This window comes from Cervus canadensis, chromosome 15 (genome assembly GCF_019320065.1).
Source record: "Cervus canadensis isolate Bull #8, Minnesota chromosome 15, ASM1932006v1, whole genome shotgun sequence".
Classification (NCBI taxonomy): domain Eukaryota; kingdom Metazoa; phylum Chordata; class Mammalia; order Artiodactyla; family Cervidae; genus Cervus; species Cervus canadensis.
Genome location: NC_057400.1, coordinates 67597807 through 67603809, shown reverse-complemented (window position 1 = coordinate 67603809; position 6003 = coordinate 67597807).

Here is a 6003-nt window from a genome sequence, read left to right as displayed (position 1 = left end):
GGAGTCTGACACTGGACCGCCAGGGAAGACCCCTCCTATACATCTTGCTCTAAAGCTTGTGCATCCTTTTTCAGTCCATCACTCAAGGTATCTATTTCCCAAGCACTCACCAGATATTTAGACTTGGTGCAGGGCTCTGTTAAGGAAACAATTGTTATTGAGTTGATATAATAATACTGTTGTTCAGTTGCTCATTTGTGTCTGACTCTTTGTGACCCCATGGACTGCAACATGCCAGGCCTCCCTGTCCATTACCATCTCCCAGAGTTTGGTCAAACTCATGTCCATTGAGTCAGTGATGCCATCCAACCATCTCATCCTCTGTCATCCTCTTCTCCTCCTGCCTTCAGTCTTTCTCAGTATCAGGGTCTTTTCCAATGAGTTAGCTCTTCACATCAGGTGGCCAGAGTATTGGAGCTTCAGCTTTAGCATCAGTCCTTCCAATGAATAGTCAGCACTGATTTCCTTTAGGATTAACTGGTTTGATCTCCTTGCAGTCCAAGGACTCACAAGAGTGTTTTCCAACACCATAGTTTGAAAGCATCAGTTCTTCAGCGCTTGGCCTTCTTTAAGTTCCAACTCTCACATCCATACATGATTACTGAAAAAACCATAGCTTTGACTACCCGGACCTTTGTTGGCAAAATAATGTCTCTGTTTTTTAATATGCTCTTCCCTGGTAGCTCAGACAGTAAGGTGTCTGCCTGCAGTGCAGGAGACCTGGGCTTGATCCCTGGGTTGGGAAGATCCCCTGGAGAAGGAAATGGCAACCCACTCCAGTACTCTTGCTTGGAAAATTCCGTGGATGGAGGAGCCTGGTAGGCTACAGTCCATGGGGTCACAGAGTTGGACATGACTGAGTGACTTTGCTGGTTCACTGGTAGGTTTGTCATGGCTTTTCTTCTAAGGAGCAAGCATCTTTTAATTTTACGGCTGCAGTCACTGTCTGAAGTGATTTTGGAGCCCAAGAAAATAAAGCCTGTCACTGTTTCCATTCTTTCCCTATCTATTTGCCATGAAGTGATGGGGCTGGATGCCATGATCTTCGTTTTTTGAATGATGAGTTTTAAGCCAGCTTTTTCACTCTTCTCTTTCACCTTCATCAAGAGGCTTTTTAGTTGCTCTTCACTTTCTGCCTTAAGGATGGTGTCATAATGTAATGGTCTCCAAAAACTTGGATAGGAATATGTGATAATTGTTGACAAACCTGTCATTAGTTCATGGAAAACTGCAAAAATTAAGACAATATAGTAAATTGTCCAATAAAATTGTCCACATTTCAGATAGCCAATTTTATTCAATTAATTTTTGAAATTTGAGTTTGGATTTTTTCATTGTTTTCTTCATTCAGTGTTTATGACACTGGGGACTATTGGAAACATAATGACTTGTCCTCATGGACATTGCATTCTAAGTGAAGGACACAAGTTTTGAACAATTAAAACATATATTTCACATGGCAGCAAGTTCTATGCGGAAAATAAAGTGGAGTGTCAGGACAGAGAATGCCTGGAGTAGGACAAGGGTAAGCTAACTCAGGTAGAGGATTAGCGTGGTTAGGAAGGTCTGTGAGGAAGCAGAATTTGAGTGAAGAATGGATGAAGAGAAGGAACCCTGTAAAGACTTAGGGAAGAACATTTCTGTCAGAAGGAAGCATGTGCAAAGTTCCTGAGGCGGGAATGGACTTGGTGGTAGCAGACATGGAATGAGAAAAAGTGGGGATAGAAGTGAATGAGGTCACAGAAGTAGTCAGGGGCCACGTCATGCAAGTGAGGCATTTGGGTTTTATTCCACATATAACAGGAAGTCCACTGGAAAGTTCTGACCTAATAGAGTAACAGAGAGGGAGACAAGAGATTATAGCAGAAGTGTCAATGAGAGAAAATGATGACATAGACTAGGGAGGCTGAGTTGGAAACGGAGGTGATGAAAAGTGGCAGATGGAGTATGTCCTGGATGTTGAACTGACAGAATCTGCTGAAAGACTGAGTGGGGAAAATACAAAACAATTAAAAAATGCAAAAGTGTGGCAGACAGACTTTAAGATGGTCTCCCTGACCACTGCATCTTGGTGTTCATGTGCTTGCTTATTCCCCTCCCCCACTTTTCTGCTTTTTTTTCTGTATTTTTAAAAATTATCAAATATTAAGATTGTACAACATTGAGAAGTATAGGACAAAGTACAACTGTTGGAGGACAATTGCTCTACAATATTGTGTTGGCCTCTGCCACACATCAACATGAATCAGCCATAGGAGTGTGGCTGGAACCTGTGACTAACTTTTAACCAGTAAAATATGGCAAAGGTGATGGGATGTGACTTCTGCAACTACATTATATAAGAATCCATCTGGCTAGAAGGCTTTCTCTCTTTCTCCTTTGCCAGCTTTGAGAAAGCAAGCTGCTATGCTATCCGAGGGCCTATGGAGAAAGCCCTGTGGCAAAGAACTATGGTTGGCTTCTAGGAACTGACAGTGGCTTCCAGCTAACATCAAGCTAGAAGCCAGGGCCTCAGTCCTACAACCACAGGAACCGGGTGTTGCCAAAACCTCATGAGCTTGGAAGCGGCCACTAGCTGAGCTTCCAGATGAGAGCTAAGCTTCTAGAGGAGAATCAAGATTGCACACCGAATGGCAGCCCCTGCAGAGCCTTGCTGAGCTCTGACCCCTGACCTGTTGAAAATATGAGATACTAAAGGTGTTGCTTTAAGCTGCTAAATTTGTGGTCATTTCTTACCCAGCAATAAAAATGTAATACACATAGGATGTTTAATTCAACTTTTCTAGTCTTAGTAGCATGAAATGTTTAAGCAATAAAAAAACCCATGATCCTGGGACACAGCCCACCTGATTTATAGACTGGCAGAACAGAGCCACAGAGTAAGCAACACGTCTGAGGCCACGGGACTCTCGAGGAATCAGAAGCCCACCTCCTGCTTCCCCAGCTCTTCCTTCTGCACTGTCCTGCCTTTTAGTAAACATCGTTTTGTTGGTTTCTGTTAGTCTGTGCAATTACATTTTTATTTATTGAGGCTTGTCAGAAAAAAAAACAACAACACCTTTCTGTGCCTCATCCAGGAGATCTGCCCATGTGTGATTTATCTGAATTCTTACCCTGAGACCTGTGGGGGCCTCCATCGTCAGAATGAAGCGGCATCAGATTAGGAAGAACCCTTTAGACTCCTCCACACACAGCTCATTTTTCAATGTCCTGCCCAGCCAAGGCAACGCTCCTCTCTCCGCATAAATTCCTGGGAGCCTCCAGAAACTCTTGCCCTGTTTATGTGGCCTCTCCTGGGAAACCGAACCACAGTAGGGGTCATTGAAGGGCCACTGGGTCGAGGTGGAAAGCCAATAAATAGAAAATAGTTTTGAAATAGAAGGAAAGAAGGAAGAAAGGTAGGCAAGCAAGGAAGGAAGGACGGAAGGAAGGAAACTATATCACAGCAGTGCAGCCTAAAATGCCCTTGGTGCATTTTAGCACCAGTGACCCTTGGTGCTTGTGAAACATATAAGGTTAAATGCACAAAGCGTCTCTTATTAGCTGCTCTCAAACCTGACAGATGCATCTTATACTATTTTCTATGTCCGTTGCCAGAGACAAGACACAGGAACTGGAATTTTGGATAATGCTGCTCTGGAAGTTGCTCTTTCTTTATGTAGTTCATGAAGTATGGGGAGGATTGAGCCAACAGCCTCATCATGTCAGGCGACATCAATACTTTCATGCAATTCTCCTAATTGTCACATATTTTCACGCCCTTTTTCTCTCAATCTGTTCCTTGCTTATCTAATACAAAGGTACTGTTTTCATCCTTCTATTAATAATACTAGGATGAGGAAAAGGAATTCCTCTCTTTTGTGTATGAACCAAGGCATCGGGGTTGACTGAGTGAAACAGGTACCAGGGATAGTGTGAAAGATGACAAATCAACATCTGTGTGCAGTGGACAACCAGATATTTTTCTGTAGATTGCAGTAATTCTGGATGACTCAGGATAAAATGAGACTTATATGTAAATAATTATACTTTAAGTTACCAGCCTGTAGGTTGGACTCTTACTCAGCTGTTTGGTATAAGCAAATACTAGCAGACACATTTTATGGGGAAATGTTTCACCTGACCTAAGTACATAGGACTATTTACTGCAATTGTGAAAATAATGTGAGATTACAAAATTTTTCCATTCCTTTTACTGAGAAGATGCCCACTCTCTGCCAAGCCTATTCCCCCACCACCCTGCAAAAATATTTGCTTCATTTGCCAGGATCCTGAAATTCAAGAAGTAAATGTTTTATTCTTTGCTTATTTGTTGTTTATCTAAAATTTATATAATTCAGGAATGATAACAGTTGAAGCTTTGTCAGCTATTTATACATGAAGGTGAGTCTATCCCATCATTTCCTGGAGGAAGTATAGGTGAGGGGTGAGGAGGCTGGTTTGAGACAGAGGAAGGTTATAAGGGAGAAGGAATGAGGGGGGCGTGCGTGGGAGATTCACGTGGGGAAGGTCAGGCAAAGGGAAGGGGACTCTGAAAACCACAGCAACCTACTTCACACTGAGCAGCAGCCTGCCATGATCTCAGTCTGGCTTCTTTCCTGATCCTTGTAAGAAATGGTAGATGTCTGAACAAGCTCAAGAACCTAAATAACAATTGATGTGGCACTTAAGAGCCACACCTTGTTACACATTGTCTAGTAACATAAATATTATTCTGTATAGTTCCATGTATTCAAAGCTTTTAAAGCACACTGTATTGTCACTTAAACACTCCTGTGGTATGATTACTTTTTTGTCTGATGAAGATCTATAATGATATGCAAATTTTGCTGTACACAGGCAATGAATACTTGTAGTTACATTTTCTGAATTTCTATATTTTGAGCAAATTTAATTTTCAATCTGGGTACTTTATACTATGTTTAATAACACTGTCACTATTAAAACTGGTCAATTAGTTCAACTAAGCAGATGATTAATTTAGGAAAATATTATTTCAATTTGACTATTTTATTCTGTTGTTTAAAAAATGTAAACAAAATTAGCCAAAACAAACAAACAAAAAAATCCCAAACAAATACTAAGCCTTTCAGTTAACTCTGTCAAAAAATTTGAGGCATTAGAAAACAGGTTATCGGCAACAGCAATGTGAATTTTTGTGAATCCACCAAAAGTTGAAGGAATCTGATTATGATTAACTTGGTTTTAAGAATTAGTTCTTAAAATGTATATGTTTATTAAAATTTCCCTCTGTAATGGTGAATAACTTGGATAGTTACTGAGGATTAAAATGTCAAGTACGTTTGTCCAAACTCATAGAATGTACAACAGCAAAAGTGAACCCTAGTATAAAACTATGGACTTTGGCTGATGATATATTAATGTAGGTTCATCAGTTATAACAAATATACCACTCTGTGGGGAATGTATATAGGTAATGGCGGCCACTATGCACGTGTGGGCGGTGGGCAGGAGGTATATAGGAAATCTTTGTACTTTCTGATTAATTTTGCTGTGAATCTAAAACTGCTCTAAAAATAAAGTCTACTTTAAAAAAGAAAAGAAGTCTGGACTTAAGAATGTGGACTTTTCACCAAGGAGGCAGTGATAATGGAAATTCTTCCCCTGAAAAGTGCTGGTATATGAAAGATCAGGACGATTAGGTTGAGAGAAATGAAACAGGAAAGTAATGTCTACAATTGACTCGGAAAATTTAGAAATATTTGGCTAAACTCTTTAGGTATCAAAATTGAGATCATTAACTTACTAGGGTTTCCCTCATTTATACTGAAATCAGTTTTGCCTCATGAGCCGGATTACTAAAGACTGATGGCCACCCAGAAAAGAAACCGAGAGGGAGTAGGGGAGAGAGAAGTGTGCAGACATATCTGGGCACACACACTGTGGATCTGCTCTTGGTGGACTGCCTAGCTGCCCCCATACCTGTCAGCCAAGGGTGGATAGAAAAACCACTGCTTCTTTTACGGGGACAGAATACCCTCT